Source organism: Pongo abelii, chromosome 19 (assembly GCF_028885655.2).
Source record: "Pongo abelii isolate AG06213 chromosome 19, NHGRI_mPonAbe1-v2.0_pri, whole genome shotgun sequence".
NCBI classification, from domain to species: Eukaryota; Metazoa; Chordata; class Mammalia; order Primates; family Hominidae; genus Pongo; species Pongo abelii.
The window spans coordinates 83,972,483-84,000,473 of record NC_072004.2 but is presented as its reverse complement, the minus strand read 5'-3'; the positions used below and the strand labels follow the sequence as shown (position 1 = coordinate 84,000,473).

Here is a 27,991-nt window from a genome sequence, read left to right as displayed (position 1 = left end):
TGTGCTTGAAATTAATAGGTATTCTCCAGTTGTTGACTGCAATATTCTCTACATGTCCTTAGGTCAAATTTGTTGATTGTATTATTCAAGTTTTGTGTATTATTGCTGTTTTATATCTACTTATTTTATCAGCCACTGACAAGTGTGATAAAAATCTGTCAATATGACTGTGACTCTATTCATTTCTGCCTTTTTGATTCCATATTACTGGATCTATACAAATTGAGAATTTTTATACCTTCTTGGTAAATTGATCCTTCTGGTATTATGAAATTCCTCTTTATCTCTACCAGTCTTTTTGCATTAAAAACAGCATTTTTACTCAACATAGCTACATCAAATTTCTTTTGGTTAGAGTTTTCATAGTGTTATCTTCTTTTTCACCTTTTTATTCTAATCTTTCCACATTCTTGTGTTCTTGATATGTCTCTTGTAACCAACAAGGGTCTTTCATTGCAATTTGTGTCTTTTAATTTGACCATATAGTCCATTTGCATTTGACATAAATACCGATATGTCTAGGAAGCTGTATTAGTTTGCTAGGGCTGCCACAACAAAATACCACAGACCTCACAGCTTAAACAATACATACTTGTTTTCTCATAGTTCTGGAGGCTAGAAGTCCAAATCAAGGTGTCAGCTGGGCTGGTTTCTTCAGAGGCATTTCTCCCTGACTTGTAAATGGCCATCTTTTCCCTCTGTCTGCATATGATCTCTGTTCTGTGTCTCTGTACCCTAATATTCTCTTCTTATAGAGAGACCAGTCATTTTGGATCACATTTACCTTAATGATCACATTTAACCTTGATTACTTCTATAAACGCACTATTTCCAACTAACGGTCACAACTCCTTAGGTATTGGAGGTTAGAATTTCAGTATATGAATCTGGGGGCGAGAAGGGGACATAATTCAGTAGTAAGTATGTCATCAAGCAAATAAAACTACCATCTATCATGTGTTTTCTATTTGTTCCATCTGTTCTTTGTTCCTTTTCTGACTTTTCTCATCTTGTTTCGAATTGATTTCTTTATTATTACATCTTTTCTCTATTAGCATGAAAGTTGTACGTGCATCAACCATTCTTTTAGTGCTACCTGGAAATTATAACATGCATCCTTGGCTTATCAAAGCAGAACATTAATTGGTGTCTTTACCTACTCTCCAGACAAAGACCTTGGAACACTTTAACTCCATTCAGCCCCATTCTTATTTATGTTTAAATTAGCCTACATTTTAAATCTAAATATATTTTAAATCCCACAGTGTGTTATTATTATTGCTTATATAATCAATATCAATTTAAATTCATTCACATCATTGCCTAAAAACAAAAGTTCCTACTTTATTTATCTTTCTTTTTTTTATTGTTCATGAAGTGAAACAACATTTCATTTGTCTCTTATGCTATCCTTGTGCAACATATAAAAACAGATATGTTCATCCTCTGGTGACGTAAGTGGAAGAACGACTAAAATTCCCAACTATTTATAGAGTCCTAAGAGAGGAAACTACAGAAGTCAGAGGAAACTTCAATATCAAGAAGTTTGGAAAGAGGTAAATATTATAATACCCCATAAAGACATAACTTCTGCCAAACTGGATGACATCGGTTCATTTCTGTGATGTTTATTTTGTTTTGTTGAAGAGCAAACTAGATGGGAAAAAAGCAAAGCTGATAGAAAGGATTAGAGAAATGTGCAAGGATTGAGAGAGTGTCTAGAGATGGAAAGAGGAGCTCCACGGAGACCTCCCAAGAGAGTGACCGAGACCTCCCAAGAGAGTGACCTGGGTGGCATAATAGCAACCAACGTGAGTTGGAACTCAGAAACTGGTAGATGTTTTTCATTCCCAGCCATAGGTGCCTGGATTAAAGGAGCCCAGAAAATCACAGCAGAAGCCCAGATATCACACAAGTGACAGCAGAGCAGGCATCCTCCATATTTACGAACTTCCTAGTAATACGATTCAGCTTAGAGCGCTGTAAATATTGTCAGTCCCTGCTCTTGGGCTTGTGAAAACCTGTCTGGAGCTTTGCAACTTGTGAATATTCAGACTCAATTAATGGAAATGAGCTACGTTTTTAGGGTGAAAATATCCTTTCCTTTGCCAGCTCCGAACCATGTGTCTTGCATTTTGAGACGAATCCAGTTGCGATGTCGACAGTTGCAGACTAACTACTCTTTCCACAACAAGCATTCGGAAACATTTTCCTGGTGGTCATGCTGCAAGTCTTGTGTATTAAAACCAGGGCTTCAGGTTTGCTAAGTCAGAACGCTCAACGTAAGATATGTTAGAGACATAACTTCTGAGGTGAAGGGAATGATGGCAAATTTACATCAGAAGCTTTGTCTGCTGGTCCTTAAGATCAGTTGACTAATGGTCTTTGCCTCTGGGGTTTTTTCCATGCTCAGAAATAAGGACAAAGAAAAGACCTACTTAAAGACAACTAAAATGAGGAAATTTTCAGAAAATTGACCCTTTTTATATGATTGTTATTATAAGTTAACATTCATTCTGCTTGCCATGAGCCAGGCACTCATTATACTTAGCTCTTTGTGTGCATTATATCACCTTATTTAAATCTTACAGCAATCCTGCCATATAGACACCACTGTTATTCCCATTGCAATAATTGGCAAGGTTTAGTAGCTTGCCCAAGTCAACTATGTGGAAGTGCCAAAGCCAGGAATCAAATGTGGCTTCCTTACTCTGAAAATAATGTCCTTAACAACTCCAATAAACTACACATTAAAATGAGCTTACCACCAGTATTATATCAACAATTGAGTTAATCACCATTACTATATCTCATCTCACTAAAAACTTGCATATAAACGCATCTGCGCTGGATCTAATCGCCAAATGTCTGGTTCACCAACGTGGTTTGTATCCAACTTTATGTGCCCTCTGAACTCGGTTGCATATGATGGGCAACGGTAAAAGCCACATTTTCAAAACCATGATGCAGCAAAGTTCTCAGGTGTGCTTCATTATCCTTCCTTCTCCTCTAGCTCTGAATCTTCCACCTCTCCCAGTTCCATACTTCTTTGCCAGAGGCTGAGTGAACCAGAACAGAGAAGGACAAGTACAAGGAAGAGCATTTAGGAAAATGATCATATCATTTAAACAGGTGCAGCGTGGAAAAAGAATAGAAACGTACATAGATCTGCACAAATTGCATGGCAATTCATCTGGGACATTAGATTTTGTAGCAAGGTGATATTTTTTAAATATGTATCTATGTTATCTCTTTTTTGGCCTTTTCTCCATTTTTAACAGCAAAGCTGTTTTATGTTTATTGGTTAGGGCATAAGGTTGAGCTTAAAGAAGGAAGCAGAGAAACAAACAATATTTTTCCTGGCTCCAAAAGCCTATGATGTTAGGAGTCTGGAAAGGATTCTTACCTTAGACAAAATGTTCCTTGGAAGACATCTTGAATAAGAGGAAGGCCATGTATGAACCATATAGACACGAACAAGGAAGTCTCTGTGGTGACATGCTTGGACCAATGAGGAAGGATCAAATCGGGTGGCAGATATCTTACCCCATGCCCATATAACCAGATTATATTAAAGAGTAGAAAAACCCATGAGACATCCGGTTCCCCTGAATTTAAATACAATGCCAGGGCAGGAAGAAACCTCAAATTAACTGAGATTACATTTTTCCACCCTAGAGAAATAGGAGATTGAAATATAAATTAGATTGAATTTCAAAAATACATTATAAGTTGTTTTTCTCATACACTCAAGCTTCTGAACAAAGGTTCGTACCTATGACAATTTATACAATTGAATGCAAATCAGGAGAGCATTCACAGCTGACTTCCATCCAAAGGGAATCTTGGGAAAGGATAGAAAGGAAGAGGTTACCGGCCACAAGTTTGGGAGATTTCTGGACAGCAAAAGGGACAGGCCATGCTTCATTGCCAGGTCAACTCATATGAAAGGACAATTTGTCTCTTTGTAGACATCCCAGAGCAGGGACGTCAAACAATTTTGAAACACTTCTTTTTGGAAAAAGAGCCAAGATGTTACATAAAGTTAAAAAACAGGTTTGCAGCCCAAGGCTCAAGACCAACACTGAACGCTCTCCCAATGTATTAGGAATCTTGTTTCCCTGAAAAGGGAGAGCTAAGCCTTTGCCCTACGGACGTGATGCCATTGGTTGCTTTTCTCTTTGAGAGGAGTTAGATATGCTCCCTTTTTAGCCAACAAAGAAAGGGAGAAATCCGAGGATACACCTGTGCTGAATCTAATCGCCAAATGTCCGGTCTCACCAACGTGGGTTTGTATCCAACTTCATGTGCACCCTGAACTCAGTTGATGCCTTGGAGACAGGGCAGGGGAATAAAAAGCAAGAGAGGTGCATTCCACAAAAATAAGAGGCTCTTGACCTTTCTATTAAAAGCACACTCCAGGGATCATCAGGAGCAGCATTGCCTGGGAGCTTGTTAGAAATGCTGGATCTCTGGTCCCAACCCACATCTCCTTAATCCTGGTTTTCACACAAGATCCCTTGATGATTTGGAAAGCTCATTAAGGTGTGAGAAGCACTTGTCTAGGAAGCCAGCCTCAAGCTTCCAGAAAAATCGAGACTCCTAGCTGTTCCAGCAGGAAGGATTCTTCATTTTGGGAGGTCTGGCAATCATAAGACTGGCATGGAGAAAATGACAGGCCCTGGAATTAGTCTTCCTGAGTTCAAAACCTAGCTACTTTATCAGCTCTGGAGCCTTAAGCAACATGCTCTCTGGACCTCAATTTCCTAATCCGTGAAATGGAGACAAAAATGATAATACTAGCTGGGTGTGGTGGCTCCCGCCTGTAATCCCAGCACTTTGGGAGGCCAAGGTGGGAGGATCACTCGAGGTCAGGAGTTCAAGACCAGCCTGGCCAACATGGTAAAACCCTATCTCTACTAAAAATACAAAAATTAGCTGGGTGTGGTGGCGTGCACCTATAGTCCCAGCTACTCAGGAGGCTGAGACAGGAGAATCGCTTGAACCTGGGAGGTGGAGGTTGCAGTGAGCCGAAATTGCGGCACTGCGCTCCAGCCTGGGTGACAGAATGAGACCCTATCTCAAAAAAAAAAAAAAAAGGGTAATACTGGAATTTAGTTCCCAGGGTTGTCATGAAGATTAGATGAAAGAAAATACATAAAATATTTAGAATAGTGCCTGGCACAAGGAGCCCTCAATAAAAGTTAGCTATTAGTATTTTTAAGAGAAAATGTCTTATGTGGATTCCTAACAAAAGTGCTGAAACCATCTTGGAGAGTTCTTCCATGTTCTTCCTTCTCAGCTACAGAAAACACAAGGAATGATTTTAACTGCTTCTGACCAGTCTATGCTAAGTGGTGGGGCATGGAGCCAATTCTAGGGAAAAAAAAAAATGGCAGAGTCACTGTTTCCCAAACTGTATTCATTCCAAAACTCCTTCAGTCTTTTTTTTAACCATATCCATATACAACCCTTATGTGTTATTTTTATTTAAGTCAATTTACAATGAATTTTGTTTCTTAAGAGACACATCCAAAGCAATAAATATTATCTACAAAGTCAGTAGTTTAATGTGATTTTTTTCTAATTCACTTTAAAGTGAAACCATAAATGTGAAAATTAAAATGTTCACACATACATAAAAACATTACTTAGAACTCCAGGAAGTCTCTTCGTTCCTACATTAGCATTTTATTAGCTCTCAGCTGTAATTCCAAATGTTTTGACATCAAATCTCTCCACTCAAGTGATTTGAGCAAAACCTTTGCTTCCAGCTCATGCAGCCCAGCTGAGGACCACAGCCACCAAGCAATTTGTCCAAGCAACACAGCCAGTGCAGGGCAGAAAGATTAGACCACAGCTTTTCTGTAGTAGAGATGGCAAAAGCATCCTTATTCTCCCAACAGCACTGAGACAACAGCTGTGTCTGTGCCCCTATTCCTATTCTCTCTGCTTGGTGACTTTTGTCTTCTTCCTGTAATGATTGAAAGTCCCGTTCCTTTCACATCTAATGTGATCACTGGGTTCATACAACAGAGCTAAAGAAATGATTTCTAAATGTCGTGCCTTTTCTTTTGCAGTTTTCGCACATCAGGGGGGCCAGTTTCTTTCGGGGCCATCAAGTTTTTTCTCACATAACAAATGCAACAGCTTAGATTTTTCTGCCACCCTACTTTTCACAGAGCCATGTCAAACAATGAGCCTCATGGGCCAGATTCCCTGCTCCTCAATGATGCACAGCTTCTGCAAAAGGAATGCGTAAGCGCTCACGAGTGACAGCCTCCGGCCCAATTATTTCTTCTCCATGTTTTTTCTCTGTGAATTATCAAGTGACATTCTAGTGATTCTTGACAATGTTAATTAATGTAAAAGGAAAGAGAAGAAATTAACCCAGTCTATCTGCTCTGCTTTATGGCGGGTATGATAATGTTCTAAGACGTTGTGTTATCAACATTCAGTTCCATTTAGTAAATATTTTTGAAGGGCTCCAGACAAGCCACAATTACTAGATGCTGCACAGGTTGCTAGAGTTGGATCTTACAACCCTTACAATACAAGGATGTGTCTATTCCATAGACTCGCCAAACAAAAAGTTTTCAATTTGTGTTTATCCAAATCACGCATTCTCAAAGGGGGCAATACTACAACCCTACTCAACAAAATCTTATTCTTTAGTATTTAACTTCTCATATCAGGGAGAAATTTAATGTAATTTAATTATTTAACTTAATTTACAATTAAATTAGCCTGTCATTTTACTTTAATAATTTCAACTTAATTTTTTCTGGGGGGAGGATAATAACAGAAAAAACGGTTGAGAAACACTGCCCTAAATGCAACTATAATTCAAATATACTCCTCCTTTGACCCAGCAATTTCGTTACAGGAAAGGGGTCCTGATCCAGACCCCAAGAGAGGGTTCTTGGATCTCCCGCAAGGAAGAATTCAGGGCAAGTCTGCAGTGCAAAGTGAAAGCAAGTTTATTAAGAAAGTAAAGGAATAAAAGAATGGCTACTCCATAGACACAGCAGCCCCAAGGGCTGCTGGTTGCCCATTTTAATGGTTATTTCTTGATGATATGCTAAACAAGGGGTGGATTATTCATGCCTCCCCTTTTTAGACCATATAGGGTAACTTCCTGATGTTGCCATGGTATTTGTAAACTGTCATGGCACTGGTGGGCATGTAGTAGTGAGGATGAGCAGAGGTCACTCTTATCACCATTTTGGTTTTGGTGGGTTTTGGCTGGCTTCTTTACTGCAAACTGTTTTATCAGCAAAGTTTTTATGACCTGTATTTTGCACTGACCTCCTATCTCATCCTGTGACTTAGAATGCCTTAACTGTCTGGGAATGCAGCCCAGTAGGTTTCAGCCTCATTTTACCCAGCTCCTATTTAAGACGGAGTTGCTATGGTTCACATGCCTCTGACAATTCCACTTCCATTATTTGTCTTAGAGAAAGAGTCCCTGGAAGAAACAAAGTCATTTGTTGCTGACTATATCATCATTTTTAACAGGGAAAACAACCTAAATGTCCATCATTTGGAAATAGTTCAATAAACTATAGTGCATCTATATTATGCACGCCTGTAATCCCAGCACTTTGGGAGGCTGAGGTGAGCTGATCACTTGAAGTCAGGAGTTCAAGACCAGGCTGGCCAACATGATGAAACCTGGTCTCTACTAAAAATACAAAAATTAGCCAGGTATGATGGCACAGACCTGTAATCCCAACTACTTGGGAGGCTGAGGCAGGAGAATCGCTTGAACCCAGGAGGCAGAGGTTGCAGTAAGCCAAGATCGTGCCACTGCACTCCAAGCTGGGTGACACAGCCAGACTCCATCTCAAAAATAAATAAATAAAAGGAATGAGGTAAGCTTAGGGAAACTGACATGGAGAGAGAGGCCTCCAAGCCTGATACAGCTGGGCTGCGTCCCCACCCAAATCTCATCTCGAATTATAGCTCCCATAATTCTCACACATTGTGAGAGGGACCCAGTGGGAGATAATTGAATTATGGGGGCAGTTTCCCCTATACTATTCTCATGGTAGTGAATAAGTCTCACGAGATCTGATGATTTTATGAGGGGTTTCCCCTTTTGCTTGACTCTCTCATTATTTCTTGTCTGCCACCATGTAAGATGTGGCTTTCACTTTCTACCATGATTGTGAGGCTTCCTCAGCCTTGTGGAACTATGAGTCCATTAAACGTCTTTTTCTTTATACATTACCCAGTCTCGGGTATGTCTTTATCAGAAGAGTGAAAATGGACTAATACAAAGTCATATTATGGGTTGGAAAAAGCACTCTGCAGAATATGTGTGCATGATCACTTTTAGATTAAAACATGCATACAACAGATCTATGTATTTCTGTTTGTGCATGCTCTATATGTAAATGCAAAAGAAAGTCAATGGAAGGTTACCCACAAAAGTGATAAACTCAGACTACCCTTGGGGATAAGGATGAATTTGACAACAGAGAGGTGGTTGAATTGGCAGATGCACTATTTTATTTATTGTTTTCTGTGTGCTTTCTTTCACATTTTGCACAAGAATAAGTCCTGAATGACTCATAGAAATAAGAATAATAAACAAATATTTACAAAAATCAACCCTTCCTCATCTAAAGAAAGGAAGAAAAGATCTCTTCAGCCCTAAAGAAAAGATTTGTCACTTGATTTCTAATAAAATCGGGAAGTCGAAAGCCTCTGTGCTTCACTTGGATTATAGTTTTTGTCTTTTTAATCAAATTATAGAAAAATGACATAAAGCTATGCTAGGTTTAAAAAAAAATTCCTAAGGCTTGAAGTAATCAAAGAAATCAAATAGTCAGGAGAAATGGATTTTACTATCTAAAAATGAAACACTGGTGGGCAAGACCTCTAGAGGATGGTTGGCAGCAGGTATCAACATGTAAATAAGCATACCTTTCCACAAGCAGTCACAATTCTAGGAATTATACAAGGATGTTCATTACTGCATGCTGTACAATAGAGAAAAACTAGAAATCACCTGAAAGTCCATTAATATGAGATTAATAAGCAAAATAAGGCAGATCTATATAGAAGAACACTTTGTATTCATTCCCAATGATGATCTATATTTATCAGAATGAAAAGAGATCTACAAGGTATTATTGTATTAAAGAGTGGGTTAGGCCAGGCATGGTGGCTCACGCCTGTAATCTTAGCACTTTGTGGAGCTGGGGCAGAAAGATCACATGAGCCCAGGAGTTCATGACCAGCCTGAGCAATACAGCAAAACCCCCATCTCTACAAATGGTGGCGGTGGTCCCAGCTACTCAGGAGGCTGAGGCAGGAGGATCACTTAAGCCTGGGAAGTCCAGGCTGCAGTGAGCCAAGATTGCACCACTGCACTCCAGCCTGGGAGGCAAAACATTCTTTTACTTGAAGTCTAAATCCAGTTTTGGGGGTATCAGCCCTATCTCCACTTGGCTTCAAGAACACTGGCAGCTAGACTTAGACCACAGGAAGGGTCTTATAGGATTCCTTTTTAAGGAAACTGATTAGTCCAGGAGAAAAGTCCTACAGACACTGATATCTGAAAGTCTCCCAGTGAAATGCCAGGTTACTACTTGATCACTTGACAGTGAAGTTCCAAATTGACAGGGTTTTGTCAATTACCCACCAGTGTAGAGTTTGCATTTTAGTGTCTCTCTGGTAAGTATAAATGAACAGCCTAGGAGAGCTAGACATTGACGTCAGCTTTTACGTAGTTTTGCATTGCTTTGAATTGGTATGTTACAAAGTTGGGTCCCAGCTCTCTTCCAAGCTTTGAATGTCAAAAAAAAAAAAAAGTTGAGGGTCAGGGGGCAGGGTGGGAAACAAACTAAGAGAAAAAACTTCATGGAAATAAAGACAATGCGGATGGCAAAATGACTTTTTTAACTATAGTAAATATCCTCAGAGAAATAGTTATATTATTATACAATGATGGTCTATAAAAAGAGATAATAAGAGAATAAGAAACAGCTCTTGGAAATTAAAAGCATAATTGTAGAAATTTTTAATTTGATAGAATGTTTGAAAAGAAATAGAGTTGAAAAAATCTACCAACAAGTAAAACTCAAAGATAAAATAAGGAAAAAAGAGAAAAAAGATAGAAAAACTATAGGGTCCATTCAAGAAATTCTACATCCAAAAAAAGGGAAAAGATAAAGGAAGGAAGAAAAGAAGAAATGTTACAAGAAAAAGAGTACATGGAAAACAGAAGGGAAGAAATTTGCAAAGAAATAATACAAGCAGTGAAGGCCGTGATTTTCCAGACTGAAAGTTTTCATCAAGTGTTCAGCACAATAAATAGGGGGGAAAAGACCCACAAGGCACATATCGATGAAATTCAACAACAACAACTACGTTCAGAATAAAGAGAAAAGAGCAGATCAAATGGAATGAACAAGGCTTCAGAATGCTATTGGAATTGAACAATGAGCAGAACCTTCAAAATTCTGGGGAAAATAATGCCCAATGTAAAATTTGATATTCAGCCACAATGCTCTTTATTTTAATAAAGATATTTGCAGACATGCAAGAATACAAAAATTTACTTCTCATGAATTCTTTCTTGGGAGGTGTATTAGTCTGTTTTCATACCGCTGTAAAGAACTGCCTGAAACTGGGTAATTTACAAAGGAAAGAGGTTTAATTGACTCACAGTTCAGGCATGGCTGGGGAGGCCTCAGGAAACTTACAATCGTGGCAGAAGGCAAAGAGGAAGCAAGGCACCTTCTTCTCAAGGTGACAGAAAGGAGAAGTGCCGAGCAAAGAGGGAAGAGCCCCTTATAAAACCATTAGATCCATAAGACCTCACTCACTATCATGAGAACAGCATGGGGGAAACCACTCCTCTCCCCCACGTCCCTCCATCCCCCTTCCCCCTCCCTGCCCACGCCATGATTCAATTACTTCCACCTGGTCTCCCCCTTAACACGTGGGGATTATGGAGATTACAACTCAAGATGAGACTTAGGTGGGGACACAAAGCCTAACCGTATCAGGAGGTTCTTGGAGAATATTCTCCATCAAAATAAGAAAGTACACTCAGAAAGTAAGGGCTTGTGATTTGAGAAACAGAGATCCAACCCAGAACAGGAGTTACAGGATTTTTCAGGAATGGCAGTAAAGAGACATCTTAAGACCTGTAGGCCTAGAAAGCAACCAGACCAGATGAGAAAAGCAGAACAAGGATCAGAGAGAGAGGGTGTCAAGAAAAGATGATGAAATTGAGGGAGTACCTGAGCTGTCAAATGTATTCTCAGATTATCCATTCACTTAGAAAGTTAAGGATTGACTCAGTAATGGATGCAATGGAAACCTAAAGCAAATAATGGAGGAAGCAATTATTAAGCCCAAGAATACAAAAAGTTGTGTGAGACACGCAATTGCAGCTCAGTGGTGAATCACAGCTATATAATCATTGCAGTGTAAATATACGATGTTAATTTACCCAACAATGGGAGGTGGGAGAAATAAAAGTACGCACAAGGGGCAACCCAGGCATGTAAGGGCCACCCTTAACCAAGGAGGGACTGCAGCCAGTGCATCAGTATCTCCACCCTCCTGCCCTCTAGCGGGACAATTCTGAGGTATGGTCCATAGTCTCTCAAAGGGCCCCCAGCATGACTGAGCTCAGATCGTCCACAGTGACAATCCACTCACTACATGTACCCTTCGCTGACTGTTCTCTCTTCATCCTCTCATTCTCCCTTCATTCTTGCTTGTGCTTCCTGGGAGTGCCTCTTGATTAAATTGTGTACTGTATTAGTCTATCTTCACGCTGCTGATAAAGACATATCCGAGACTGGGTAATCTATAAAGAAAAAGAGGTGGACGGGCACGGTAGCTCACGCCTGTAGTCCCACAACTTTGGGAGGCCGAGACGGGCAGATCACCTGAAGTCAGGAGTTCAAGACCAGCCTGGCCAACATGGTGAAACCCTGTCTCTACTAAAAATACAAAAATTAGCTGGGTGTGGTGGTGTGTGCCTGTAATCCCAGCTACTCGGGAAACTGGAGCAGGAGAATCGCTTGAACCCAGGAGTTGGAGGTTGCAGTGAGCTGAGATTACGCCATTGCACTGCAGCCTGGGTGATAAGAGTGAAACTCTGTCTCCAAAGAAAAAAGAGTGCTTTTTCACAGTTCCACATGGCTGTGGAGGCCTCATGATCGTGGTAGAAGGCAAAAAGCACTTCTTATATGGCAAGATAGAATGAGGCCCAAGCGAAAGGGGTTTCTGCTTATAAAACCATCAGATCTCATGAGACTTACTCACTATCACGAGAACAGTATTGGGGAAACCACCCCATGATTCAGTTATCTCTCACTGAGTCCCTGCCACAACACATGGGAATTATGGGAGCTATAATTCAAGATGAGATTTGGGTAGGGACATAGCCAAACCATATCATGTACTGTCTTTATCTCTGTGTCTCCTTCAGGCAAGGTTGCCAGATTTAGCAAATAAAAATACAAAACGCCCCACTAAATTTGAATTTCAGATAAATGACAAATCATGTTTTCCTACAAGTTTGCCCATGCTATACTTGGGACATACTTGTACAAAAAATGATTTGTTGTTTAACTGAAATTCAAATTTAAATGAGCATCCTACATTTTATCTGGCAACTCGACTATTGTGGGGAACAAAAACTAAGACAGAGGTAGAGCCTCTTGTTTTCTAGTAAGATGTCAATGGTAATACATAAAACCAAAAATCGAGAAAGAGTTCCTTAAGCATATTATTTTAAGATATGAAAGCAGGCCGGGTGTGGTGGCTCATGCCTGTAATCCCAGCACTTTGGGAGGCTGAGCGGGTGGATCATCTGAGGTCAGGAGTTCCAGACTAGCCTGGCCAACATGGTGAAACCTTGTCTCTACTAAAAATTCAAAATTAGCTGGGCGTGGTGGCACGTGCCTGTAATCCCAGCTACTTGGGAGGTTGAGGCAGGAGAATGGCTACAACCCAGGAGGTAGAAGTTACAGTGAGTCAAGATCACTCCACTGCACTCCAGCCTAGGCAACAAGAGTAAAACGCCATCTCAAAAAAAAAAAAAAAAAAAAGCAAATAGCATAAGAACTTGCTAAAAGAGTGGACAACAGTTGGCTCCAGGGAACAGGATCTAGTGTGAGAAGGGGTGGGGCAGGAGATTACTATCTTTTATATTATTCCTCATGGTACCACTGGACTTTTTAAAAGCTCTGTACATGTATAACTTTGATTACAAGTCTTTTGTAAAAGAAAAATTGAACCATGTATTTACATTCCCATCCACAGTCTCTCCACTCACTTTGACACATCACATTTCTTTTGTTTTTAACTAATCTGGTGGGTGAAAAAAATGTTACAATTTGTTGCTTCCAGATACTAGTAATTTTGAACATTCACCTCCCTATGTTTCTTGAATATTCCTAATTATCCTTTTACAAATTACCTATAATGTCTTCAGCCAAAATTCCATCGTGGTGTTATTTTTAAAAATTTCAGTGTTCACTTTTATTAGATTTTAATACGATATACGTGATTGACATGACTTTTAACTCCAAATCAAATTTGTACTGAGAGATGGTGATTTATTAGTTTGAATCAGTGGAAAGACTCCATAATTGCCAACTTTGAAAACACACACACACACACACACACACACACACACACATACACACACACACACAATGAAACAGAACCATTGGGGTCCTACCCTTCTTATGCAGAGGGACCTCCACAGCAGAATTTTGGGTATTCATCAGACCTCTGGGTTTATCTTGTTTTTCTTTCCTTCTTTCTTTTTTTTTTTTTTTTGAGACTGAGTCTCACTCTGTCACCCAGGTGGGAGTGCAGTGAATCTCGGCTCACTGCAACCTCCACCTCCAGGGTTCAAGCGATTCTCCTGCCTCAACCTCCCGAGTAGCTGGGACTACAGGCGCACGCCATTGTGCCCGGTTAATTTTTTTTGGATTTTTAGTAGAGACAGGGTTTCACCATGTTGGCCAGGCTGGTCTTGAACTCCTGATCTTGTGATCCGCGCACCTCGGCTTCCCAAAATGCTGGCATTACAGGAGTGAGCCACAGCACGTGGCCTGTCTTGTTTTTCTTAACCTCTTTCTGCTTTTAACTGGATCCCTTCACTTAAAAAAAAAAAAAAAAATCTCATTTGGTGAAGCATGTATTCATCTTGGAGAAGTGACCACAGTTTCATGCTAAAAATACTTTTTTTATATACAATATTTTATGGATTTATAGGATACGTGTGATATTTTGTTACATGCATAGAATGTGTGATGAGCGAGTCAGGGTTTGGTGACTCAACTAGAATGGCTCAGAAGCAGTGTCTCTCATAAAATTACAACCAGGATGTCAGTGGAGGGTGGGGAGGCAGGGGCTGGAATGCCCACTTCTAGAGTGGCTCATTCCCATGGCTGTCGGCAGGACACCTCACAGCCTCAGTAGCTGTTGGCAAGAGGACTCAGTTCCTCACCATGTGTACCTCCTTCTTGGGACTGCTTGAGTGTCTTCATGACACAGCGGCTGGTTTTCCCAGAGTGAGGGATTTAAAGAGTAAGAGGGGCCGGGCGCAGTGGCTCATGCCTGTAATCCCAACACTTTGGGAGGCTGAGGCGGGTGGATCACCTGAGTTTGGGAGTTCGAGACCAGCCTGACCAACATAGAGAAACCTGTCTCTACTGAAAGTACAAAATTAGCGGGTGTGGTGGCGCATGCCTGTAATCGCAGCTACTCGGGAGGCTGAGGCAGGAGAATAGCTTGAACCCAGGAGGTGGAGGTTGCCATGAGCCGAGATTGCACCACTGCACTCCAGCCTGGGCAACAAGAGTGAAACTCTACCTCAAAAAAAAAAAAAAAAAAGAGTAAAAGGGATGCAGCAATGTTCGGATGCCAGGCCTCAGAAGTCACGCTCTGTCTTCTCTGCAATACGAGACACAAATCATCCCTGTTCAGAGTGGAAGGGGATTACACAAGGGTGTGAGAACCAGAAGGCAGAGATCACAAGGGACCCTCTGCAGACTGGCTACTATAGGTATATATTTTTCTTACTTTGTGTAAATCTTATTACAGCAAAATGGGACAAAACCGGATGAAGGAGGTAACTATTGCACTGTGTGGTGTTCAAAACGTGTTACTATTTTTCATCAAAACTAAAATTCTATCACCTGAAGGACAAACTGTTATTTTTTGTACCTTTAAAAAGTAAATAAAACACTGTCAATTAAGTTATAACACAGTTTATCAGTTTGAGGTTTTATTTTCTACTTATTGAGAAGACTATTTTGTACTTACATTTAGTGATTGTCATAGAATTACTCTTGTGTCTTAATGAGAAAGAAAATATAAGAGAAAGAAAAATTCAGTCTGAATGTTCACATTGCATAGCTATATCAAAGTATCTCATGCATCCCACAAATATAGATGCCTACCATGTACCCACAAAAATTAAAAATCAAAAAAAAATTTAGTTCTGCCTGGCTGACAGTAACTGCAAGATGCATTTCTAATTTCAGAAATGTTAAAATATGAAAAATAGGCATCTTTAAGGAATGATATATAACATTTTTTTAAACTTCCCAACAGCCCTATGAAACAATGATTGTTTTTACAGAAGAGGATGCCAAAATTTAATTAGATAAAATTGCTTCCTTAAAGTCACACATCTAGTTAAGACAGAACAGATACTCGGCTGCAGGTTCCTCTGACTCTACTTCATACTCCTGCCTTTCAGGTCAGTATGGTCATCCTCATTGCCGGCATCACTGACACCCTTATCAACATTGTCATGGACACAATCACTGTTGTCACCTCTATCATTCCTGTCACCACTGTAATTATTATGGTTTTCTTTATCATTGTCACTGCCACCATAATTGTTGTTGTCAACATCATCATCATCATAGCTAATATTTACTGAGCACGTACTATGTGCTAAGCTCTGTGCTAAAGGCTTTACATGGTTTGCCTCATAACTACCCTATAGGTAGGTTTATCATTACCCTATTCTACAAATATTAATAGCGAGGCTCAGTAAGATTAACTAACTTGTTCTAAGTTATTCAGCTGAGGTCTGAATAGCAAGGTTGAATTCAAATCCACTGACTATAGAAACCACACGCAGTATCTGACTATAGAAACTACTACAAGCCAGGCGCTGTGGCTCACGCCTGTAATCCCAACACTTTAGGAGGCCGAAGCGGGCAGATCACATAAGCTCAGGAGTTTGAGATCAGCCTGGGCAACATGACGAAACCCTGTCTCTACAAAAAATACAAAAACTAGCCAGGCATAGTGACGTGTGCCTGTGGTCTCAGCTACCCAGAGGGCTGACATAGGAGGATAGCTTAAGCCCAGGAGGCAGGGATTGCAGTGAGCAGACACCACACCACTGCCCTCCCACCTGGGTAATAGAGCGAGACCCTGTCTCAAAAAACAAGAAAAGAAAAGGAAGTACTACTGTGTACAGTATTAAATACAGTACACGGCAAATCATAGGGGCTCGGGAAGTGATGTATATACTTGTGCCTCACCCAGTGAGTGACATATAGGCAATAAACAATTACAAAAACAACACCAACGATCGAAGCTAATGTTCATTGAGCAATTACTATGTGTCAGGCATGACACTAAATGCTTCACACAGTTTATTGCTGTTAGTCCTCATATTACCCTTATGAGGTAGGTACAATTTTTATCCTCAGTTTACAGGTGAGGACATTGAAGGGTAGAGAAATTAAGAAAGTGTTCAAGGTTGCACTATCAGTGAATGACCCAGCCATAGTTCAAACCCAAACAGTGTCATTTAAAAGCCCATGTTTTTGATTACCATACAATATTGTCTCCTACAAGAAATGTTATGAGCGAATTTGTTTTCATTGATTCACCCCACAAATATTGTCTTAGTACATACCATAGGTCATGTGTTTGCCAAGTGCTATGGATATAATAAAGAATAAAAAAAAAAGATAGACCCTTCCTCCACGGAAATTACAGTGTGGAGAAAGTACCAATAATAACGAAAGCTACGAAGACCATGTAGATACAGGGATGTTCAATCTTTTGGCTTCCCTGGGCCACACTGGAAGAAGAAGAATTGTCTTGGACCACACATAAACTGCACTAACACTAACATTACTTGATGAGCTACTGGAAAAAAAAAAAAAAGTCCATGAACGAATCTCGTAATGTTTTAAGAATATTTATGAATTTTGCGTTGGGCTGCTTTCAAAGCCATCCTGGGCCACATGTGGCCTGTGGGTTGCAGGTTGGACAAGTTGATGTAGAAGGATGGAGACATTAATAGAACACTCATATTTACATCCTACCCTTCCAAAAACTCCACTGAGAAGATGCTGAGATGGTAATGATGATGACTAATATTTACTGAATGTTCTCTGGGTGCCAGACATTAATCTGGGCACGTTACATGTGTTGTCACTTTTCAACCTTATAACAATCCATTTTACAATTGAAGAATCTCAGGCAAAGAGAGGTTAAATAACTTGTCCAAAGTCACATAGTTAGTATGTGGCAAAGCAAGTGTAAGAATCTAAAGCTTGTACTTTAATGCATCTGTTTCCACAGTAAAGGAGAAAAAAATATATAAATTCTCACAAACAGAGACATCAGGACAAGAGATGTCCTGAATGGGAAAGATAAACAGTTTTGAGGAATGAGAAACAGGGCAGAGGGAGTAACTTATTTAGCAGGGCAGAGAAAGCTGTGAATAAAAGCAGAGGGCTGAGAATAGACCTGCCTCTCCCCACCACAGGGCGTCAGAGAAACTCATAAACTGGGGACATCTGATATCACAGAGTGTGGGAGGGGGACACAAGAGCAACCCCAGGGGCTAAGATGGAATTCAGTATTTATAACAGTCAGCGCCTTCACCTACTCCCACACACAGAGTGCCAGAAACCAGGAACTGACCCTCCACCCCAAGGAGAGGTTGGCAAGGAGACTTACCAGCTTCCCGTATCTCCCTCCACATGGAGGTAGGACACGCTCTGGCGTTGCCCACCCTCCCACTAGCCTCTCCCACAGGGCAGCAAAGGTGAGTCTGGGAGAAAGAACCGGTCAGACTTAGTTCAGCTCCACCCTTTCCTCCTGGCAGTAAGTCTTTCCAAGACAGAGCATGTTTTTTTTCTACCCCTCAGTGAGAACAGTCGTACCATGGGAGGAGTCCTGTCCCAGTTCAGCATTGCCCGTGATTGGCTGCCTAAGTTTCCCAGTTCTGGGGTTGAGTTTGCAGGCCCACTGGACTCTTAGACTAAACTGCATCCTCTACCTGACTCTTCAATTGTTTAATACAAGTGGTTTCTTGGTCTTTCATCTGCCTTACCTCTTTTCCCACATTATTTCTCAATATGTCTAAAGTTTGGGTTAATTTTTTAAAAAGGAGAGAGAAAGGGAGGAAGAAAGAGAAAGACAGAGACAGAAAGAGAGAAAAGAAAGAAAGAAAGAGAGAGAAAGAAAGAGAAAGAAAGAAAAAGAAAGAAAGAAAGAAAGAGAAAGGGAAAGGGAAAGGAAAGGAAGGGATTTGTGCTAAATGTCATCCTTGGAGAGATATGAGAAGATAATGCATCCATAAAACAACCTTAACATAACATCCTTGGAAAGATATGAGAAGATAATGTATCCATAAAACAAGAATTTATTAATCAGTGAGGAAAGAAGAGCTCTTAAAAAATAAAGCTAGAGCACACAAAGTAAAAATTTCCATGGAACTTTATCTTTCCATGAATATAAAGTTCATCCCAGTTTCCCTCCCACAAAGATAGCAAATAGGGATCAGGAAATAAAAATTATGGGCAAAAGCAAGACATGAGAGAAAGGATTAACCCAGAAAACCTAACAGTCAAATAATAGGAATAGAAGTTTCCGTTCCAGACGAACAGAAAACAACAGGTAAAGAAAAATACACACACACACACACACACACACACACACACACACACATTTATACACATACATACAGGAGTAAAAGCTAGCAGCCTGTAGATTGAAAGAATATACAAGGAAGCCAGCATCAGAAGCAAAAATAGAGCTAAATTATCACAGAACTTTACAAGTCATGAATAAATAAAAGATCTTAAAAAGATTTTAGAGGCCGAGCGTGGTGGCTCATGCCTGTAATCCCAGCACTTCGGGAAGCCGAGGTGGGTGGATCATGAGTTCAGGAGTTTGAGACCAACCTAACCAACATGGTGAAACCCTGTCTCTACTAAAAATACAAAAATTAGCCAGGTGTGGTGGCACACGCCTGTAATCCCAGCTACTCAGGAGGCTGAGGCAAGAGAATTGCTTGAATCCAGGAGGTGGAGGTTGCAGTGAGCCCAGATTGCGCCACGGCACTCCAGCCTGGGTGACAGAGCAAGACTCCGTCTCAAAATAATAATAATAATTTAGAGGGAAAAAATGGTGGAGGAAATGCTAAAGTCAGACTTCTCAGCCTCAATATCGAAGAGGATCTTTACAAAGTGTTACGAAACTATTACCAAGATACATTGTTAACTGAAAAGCGCAAGGTGAAGAACAATGCACTTAGTGTGCTACCAAGTGTGTTAAAAGAGAAAAAACAGAAGAGAAAACAAGGGAAGAGAGATGCTTGAGTGTGCACAGATTATTCCCGGAAGTATATAAAAACTGGTAGAAATAATACATGGACATGTACTATTTGAAATTTTTTGTCATGGATGGGGGGCTGGGCGCAGTGGCTCATGCCTATAATCCCAGCACTTTGGGAGGCCGAGGCGGGCAGATCACGAGGTCAGGAGATTGAGACCATCCTGGCTAACATGGTGAAACCCCGTCTCTACTAAAAAAAAAAAAAAAAAAATTACAAAAAAAAAATGGATGGGATAAAGATGGCATACAACCTTGGACTATGTCCATAATAAAATATCCAGGAGCCTGGCGTGGTGGCTCATGCCTGTTATCCTAACACTTTGGAAGGCCGTGGCGGGTGGATCGCTTCAGCTCAGGAGTTCAAAACCAGCCTGGGCAACATGGTGAAACCCTGTCCCTGCAAAAAAATACAAAAATTAGCCAGGCATGGTGGTGAGCACCTGTAGTCCCAGCTACTCAGAAGGCTGAGATGGGAGAATGACTTGAGCGTGGGAGGCAGAGGTTGCAGTGAGCCATGATTAAGCCACTGAACTCCAACCTGGTGACTGAGTGAGACCCTGTCTCAAAAAAAAAAAAAATTCGGAAAAAATACATTATATAAAATTTATGTATGTGATGATTACAACTACCGTAGTGTCATTGATTGTAAGATGCACATTTTGTTCACACATCTCTGAAATTATGTGATGTATTAAAATCAACAGTGCGCTATCCATCTTATGACAGATCATATTGGCAGGAGTGTTTCTTATTTAGGGAACATAAAATAAAAGGTATCTTACCATTAATGGCATCTTACAGTTTGTGACGTTTGTGTATTCATTATCTATTGCTATGTAACAAATTATACCACGACTTAAAGGATTAAAACACCATTAATTATTTACAGTGTTTGTTGGTCAAGAATTCAGGCACAACTTAGACTCTGCTCTAGAATCACTCACACGCTGCTATGGAGGTATTACCTGGGGCTGGGGTCATCCCAAGACTTGACTGGGGAAGAGTCTATATCCCAGCTCACTGATTGTTGGCAGGATTCAATTCTTTCTGGTTTGTTGGATTGACAGCTTCAGTTCCTCACTGGCTGTTGGCCAGAAGTGACCATCATTTCTTTGCTCCATGGCCTTCTGCAGAGCGCAGGTCACACACAGCAGATGGCTTTATGTAAATGAGTAAGTGAGGGAGCAAGAGAGGGCAAATAAGAGAAAAGTCACAGTTTTTTGTAACTTAATCTCTGAAGTGACACACCATTACTTTTGCCGTTATTCTATTCATTAGATATAAGTCACTAGGTTCAGCTCACACTTTTATTCCATGAGGACATGAAAACCAGGAGGCAGAGGTCACTGAGAACCCTTTTAGAAGCTACTTACCATAATATGTAAAAATATATGTATATGGACAAAAAAAAAAAAGCATTTGGAAGTAAGCTTTGTCAAGTTGTTGGTGCTTTAAACCAAAACTGGCAAGTCAAGGAAAAGCTTATTTTTCATGCTGTTGCTTTCAGACAAATCTACTAGTGTGATCCTTTGAAGGAGTGAGATAAATCCCAGGGACCTGGAAGTCTTTGTCCAGAGTGAGGCCACACTTCCCATGCTGACATAAAGTCAGAAGGAGCAGTTCAACCTCGGATCTGTGGGTGACCTTGGGCAGCCATGGGGAAGACAGGCTACTGGCTGCAAAAAACCATAGTTAGAGCCACAAAGGCCTCCCTGCCAATAACAGCTCCCCCAAGCCATCGTGTAAATCATGCTTGGAGGTGAAGGCAATGAACATTCCAAATCTTCACAGCTTCAAACCTCTTGATTTTCTGCCACATCTATTTTGCCAATTCTTGACCCTGAATCAAGCCAACCATCCATTTTCTTTGTTTCTGCTCCTGGATTGTTAAACATTGCTGGAGGAAATTCCAAAACCATGCTAATTCATTCTGCTACAAATCCAGGCTTCACAGCCTGGGCAAGACACCATGTGACTCATGCCCAGTGAACTCCCTTTCTTATCCCCCCGCAACAGCAAGGAAATGATTGCATGTGTGTGTCTTCATAGATAGGTAGATAGGTAGATAGATAGATAGATAGGTAGATAGATAGATAGATAGATAATAGAATGATAGGTGGATAGATTAATTTATAATACAGACACATAGAATATATAGTATATGTTGTTTGTAATATTCATAAATGTATATATGGTACATATTGATATAGATTTCTAGATATATAGAAATATAAAATCAGATAGTGATAAGTGTTCTAGAAATGCAGATACACTGTTCAAACTCACCACAATCCTTCATAAAGAAGACTTCTTCATAAATGCTATTGCCCTGTTAAGAAGGCTCTTACAGGCACTCTTTTGCCTGAACTATCCTTTCTCATTGGTAACATCTTGATTCAAATAGTCTGTCACTCTAAAGGCCTTCCTTGACCACCCATCCCAACATATTAAGGTGCCCCAGGGCATTGTTTTAAACTCACATGGAGCATTCTGGGATATTTTAAATTTTCAAGGGAAACACGACGGCTGGCATCTGTTGAACACTGGGAGAATTCCTAGTCAGAGGTACTTAACAGTTTCCACATGAAGTCACTACATTCCTTTTGATGGTGTCATATTTTGGCGAAGTTGGCTTTGGGGTGGCAGATGTGATCTAAAAAGCAAGTACCACATGAAAATCAACGTGAAAAAAGAAACGAGGGTGGCAACGTCCAATCTGCTTCCAAGGTTCGAGAAGCTGTGCGGTGCCCAACAGGCACACATGTGTTACTAGGAAGTAACCATGGTCTTTAAGAATAAAATAAATATATGTTTTCATTCTACAGTATGCCCTGTATATCTTTTTAAGCAGCTACTAAGTTGTTAGGACATGAAAATTTATTAAAATATCAGGACCTAACTACTTAATAAATGGAACTCTTAGGTATTTATTTTGCCGTGGGGCACTGTAAAAGAACTGCTAAAACACGAAGGCCTCTGTGAACCCCAAAAGTTTAGGAATCTCTGCTCTAGACTCTTATCACCAGTACAGTCTGCCCTTGTAATGCTCTTTACCTTCCCTCACTAAACAATCATTGTACTTTGTTGCAGTTGCTTAAGCAACAAAGTGCTTGGAGCTGTCAGCTGCTAATATAGATCACACCTCTCTCTTTCTCTCTCTCTCTCTCTCTCACACACACACACACACACACACACACAATTAGGGAATGGACTGAAAGAAGTGATAAAGGACACGTGAATGGGAATGAAATAATGTCTGTGCACCATCCACTTCACCAGGTCCCTTGAAGCTCCAGAACATGGAGTGAAGACATTAGAGACAAGCCATGACAGCTGCTGTGAAACTCTGGACAATAGAAGAGAAACTTGATGAGTGCAGGACACAAGGCGTAACACAAAGTATACAGGAAGCCCTAACCTGAGTCGCACCCTTGCATGCAACATTGATGGTCTCGTGAGCACTGGTTTTTCGGGCAATGGGAATAGAACAAAGGGAAGCTGGAGGCAGAGAGTATGGGTGGAACATATGCAATGTGGTGAATGCAGGAGAGAGATTTGTTTCTGGGCCCATCCCCTTGGAGATATTTCCTAAGTATCTAGGACACCGCAATGGATGAGAGTTGAGGCCCTGCCACTCACAAATGAGAACAGTTTGGATCACTTGTAAGCTGTATGAGGACCAGGACCAGGTTGGACCTCTCTGCTGCTATCTCTATACCCTAGGACAGGGCTCACCCCATAGTAAATGCTCATGTATTTGTTTTTGCCTATGTGGGTTTCTTTGTTTGCTTCTAACAGTCTTGAAAAAAAAAAGCACAGATATTTCCAACCTACCAAACTCCATATATCCTAAAACAAACTCATTGTCTTGGAATGTCCTTTAACTCCCCTCCTTTGATACCTCATATCCAATCTTCATGGTTTCCATCTCCAACATTTCTCTTGAATACTGCCTTATTCAGGTCTTCATTTCCTCTTGCCTCAAGCCCTTCCTCCATTCTAATCCACCCTACACACTGCTTTCTGATACTCAGTTTCTCACTCCCCTGCTCAGAAACCTCCCATGGTTTCCTATTGCTTGTCTAATAAAGACCAAATTCCCTGGTAAATCTTGTGAAGGTCTTCACGTTCCGGTCCCTTACAACTTCAGTTTCTTCAATTTCCCTCACCCTTCACTGACTACCACCTGCCCTAATGTTTGCATGTCTGTATTGCTATTCATGCCATTTCCTCTCTTTCATGCTAGCTTATAAGTTCCTTGGATCTTCAGGCATGTTTTTTTTTTTTTTTTTTTTGACAGAATCTCATTCATTTTGTGGCCCAGTCTAGAGTGCAGTGATGTGATCTCACTCACTACAACCTCTGCCTCCTGGGTTCAAGCAATTCTTCTGCCTCAGCCTCCCAAGTAGCTGGGATTACAGGCGCCCACCACCATGCCTGGCTAATTTTCGTATTTTTAGTAGAGACGGGATTTCACCATGTTGGCCAGGCTGGTCTCAAACTCCTGACCTCAGGTGATCCTCCTGCCTCGGCCTCCCAAAGTGCTAAAATTACAGACATGAGCCACCGTGCCTGGCCATGTTCTTTATCTTTATATATCCTGTGCCCTTGTCCCTAATACAATTCTTTATTTTGGGGAGGAAACTTCATCTGCCTGCAAGCCATGGGAAGGACGTCAGTTAGAGCTAGACTGCAGGACTCTCCCTGCCTTCCTCAATGACTCTGCCCAGAGAAGAAGAGGTGACTTATCTGATTCATGAGTTTGGTGAAAGGATCTGAGTTTGCTTAACTTAGCACCCCCCAATCTCTCTTTGAAAATCTAGCCACCTATAGAAAACCTGCTTTCTCAGTATATCCTCATTTGTTCTTGGCCATCCAGAAAGAACAAATGAGGATATACTGAAATGTCCCTAATTGGGACAGGATTATTCCTTCATGAAAGGCCTCCAGTTTGGGGGACGGATATAAATTTGACTCAGGGTAGTGCATGCAAGCCTCTTGGCTAGATCTAAGCTATGCCCTATGATATAGAGCTTTATGAGTAACAAAAGGGATATTTTTATCTACATCTGTTTGATTCTTATGTCTATTTTTCAACACATTCCAATTGAGGCAGGTTGGAAGGATGTTGTTTTTTAGGTCATCTCAAACCTAACATCTCATACATATTACGCATATGCTATAGGTGTCTCAATTTAACTGACTTGAATTCTATCCCAGAGGCATATTTTCCATTTTCTCATCCTGAGTAAGATTGAGCAAACAAAGCCTTACTTTATAAATAGTATAACAGTAACATGGCATCTTTCAACTCAGGAAATTGAAACATTCGAGGCTTGAGAAACATCATTTATTTCACAAACAGCATGAGGTTGGGAAAAGCCAAAAATGGATTTTCCATGTCAAATTTCTCTTCATCTGTAACCCTTCCCTTCTCACGGAAATTTATAGGTTTCTGGCTTCCTTTCTCTTTGGTCATTAAATTTAATTTCCCAGGACTTGTGTTTTTGTTTGGGGTTTGTTTACTTTTTCTAGTTCCTATTCTAAACTTGGAGAATTTTCCCCATTCTTGATTTCATAGATCTTCTCCTCTCATTTTAATCTGTCACTTCTAACCTATTCTTTTCCTCTACCTCTCCTCTCCTCTTTTACTTCTTAATAAATTCCATAGATGACCAGGCCTCCTGATTCTCTAAACGCTATTTTAAGCCTTTGTATTTCTTTTGTTATCCTCTCAAAATACATGCAAACCTACCTTTTTCCATCCTTCCCTCCAGCCTTGGATTATATGCCTGTCTTCCTCTCTTCTATCCCCCATAGTACCTAGTATATCCACTTTTCTCCATTCCTCTTACATCCTTTCTATCTCTTTTTCTCCACTGATTCCTTCTCCCCTACCTTTAAACATAGCCAAATGTATAAGTCCATTATCATGTTGCTATAAGGACATACCTGAGATTGAAAAAGGTTTAATTGGCTCACAATTCAGTATGTCTGGGGAGCCCTCGGGAAACTTACAATCATGGCGGAAGGGGAAGCAAACACATCCTTCTTCACATGGCAGCAGCGAGGAGAAGTGCCAAGCAAAAGGGGGAAAATCCCCTTATAAAAACATCAGATCTCGTGAGAACTCACTATCACAAGAACAGCATGGAGGTAACCGCCCCCATGATTCATTTATCTCCACCTAGTCCCTCCCACAACATGTGGGGATTATGGAAACTACAATTCAAGATGAAATTTGGGTGGGGACACAGCCAAATCATATCACCAGGTTTCCCTGCTTTGAAAAAAAAACTCTCATTTCTCACTTTATTTGCAGTCCCTTCCCACCTCTAGCTATCTTACCCTTTCACTCACCTTCTCTTCACTCTCAGAAAACTAAAAACATTGCCCCACATGTTCTACCTGTGTTTCCACACTGTTGGCTTGCTCCATAGCTCCCCGACCTTCTGCTTTCAGCCTAATCACTCAACTGAAATAATTGCTGTTAGAGTTCAAGAACAATTTCTTCATTGTCACTCCTCAGTCTTTCTTCAGTCCTCATTTGTCTTGACATCTTTGCTACATGTGACATTGTTGATCACGTTCTGACCTTAGCGTCATGTTCTTTCTTTTAAAACTGTGGTTCAATCCTAAGTCTTGGTGAACTCTGTGGCGGGCACTTTCAGTTGCCATTCTCACCGTCTATCAACAACTGATCAGCCCCAATCATGGGAAACTCTTCCCCTTTGGCAGTGATTGATGTAAAGGCAGGCACATGGCCCATTTCTGATGAATGGTAAAAGGAAGACCTCCAAGAGGGTCTTGGGAAATATTTGATTCTCTATAAAGGGCACATAATGAGAAAAAACATTTCTTCCTGCCCTTCCCTTTCTTCTTGGGATATTCCCACATTAAAAACATAAAGCATTGAGCTGCATCATCCTGCCACCATGAGAAAAGGTCAAAAAGAATATGGAAGCCAGTGCTGTGTCCTGACATCTGGAACTGCCAAGTCAATGTTACAACTACACACATACTGGAATGACAACAGGTATAGATATAAGTAGGGAACTATTGGCTATGTTTGTATTATTTGCAACCAAATACATTGAAGCATTCCTCTGAAACTTTCTGCCTCATCCATTTTCACAGAATATATTGTGAGGTCTACGCTGACCTTATGAAAATCTTTATTTCCAAACTTCCCCACCCCCTAGACTCTCAGGGCACCAGATGTTTCCACCTGGATTTCATACCATCGGCTTAATGCAACATATGCAAATCCAACTTATCAGTTTTCTCCTAACATCAAGAAGCCTTTTGTCATTTTCATTAAGATGAAGAACTCCATTGAGCTTTGTTAAAAGGACATGAGTTCCAAGAGCTCCAAAGTAGGGGGTATAGTACAGATAGGTGAGACAGACAGAATTTCAGATTTGTCTTAACATGGCTTAGCTCTGCCTGGGTGTTCTGGCCATTTCACAATGGCATGGATGAGACACAGAGTACATGGTAAGACATGGCCAGTGATAAAGCCAAAGTAGAAGCAGTTGTCAGATCATGAAAGATGCCTTCTGAAAGAGCTTGGCCTTAATAGTGTAGATGGTGTAAGACTCTTAGCTGTGGAACAAGATGATCAGATTTGTGTTTTGCAAAAATAGCTTCAGCAACATTACGAAGGATGGATCAGAATGTTCAAGACTGAGATTAGTAAAGCAAAATAAAAATTCTCTAGTCAGAAAATCATGAGGTCCTGAACAAAGACTCTGAAAGTGGCAATGGAGGGGAAAGGATATATTTGAAAAATAATTAGGAGAGAATTCACAAGATTGAGTATGGAAATTGAGGGAAACAGAAAAGTATAAAATGAGAACATAGGTTGACCAAGTAGTTCATGGCATAATTGTATAAAAGGGAAGACTGTAATTATTGTGGGTCAATATACTGGAGTTCAGTTTAGCACATGTTCAAATTCAATTGCCCATGTAACATACAGGTGGAAATATCTAGTAGCCAGGGAAATACATGTTTCCAAAACTCAGAAGAAAGATTTGGAGACACAGGTTTGAGAGTGTGAAAGGTACTGGGATGTACATGCTCAATACCCATCCCAAACCTCTTCTTGCATGCTTTCCTCTCCTGCAGAGGCTAGAATGTTAAAAAATAAAAATAAAAAAATAAGTTTCCTAGTTTCCCTAGTAACTAGATGTAGCCATGTGACTATGTTCTGTTCGTTAATGTTAAGTAGGAATGCTGTGTGGGACTTTTAAGAAAACTATTTTAACTAGTGTAACTCAAATGGGAGGTAGACTCTTTGCCCTCTCACTCTTCCTTTTTTCTTCTGCTGAGGTCAAGAACG

The 27,991-nt window shown here is 40.5% G+C and overlaps 1 long non-coding RNA gene across 1 annotated transcript in view; it reads right to left on the bottom strand.

The window, feature by feature from the left end:
• LOC103892887 (uncharacterized) overlaps window positions 1–18,018 on the bottom strand; it is a 48,606-nt gene extending 30,588 nt beyond the window's left edge. Inside the window, exons 1-2 of the long non-coding RNA XR_657056.3 lie at window positions 17,986–18,018; window positions 3,407–3,501 (exon numbers count right to left, since the gene is read on the bottom strand). This is a non-coding gene — a long non-coding RNA (uncharacterized LOC103892887). The remainder of the gene's footprint in view (window positions 1–3,406; window positions 3,502–17,985) is intronic.
• Between the last annotated feature and the right edge of the window lie 9,973 nt (window positions 18,019–27,991).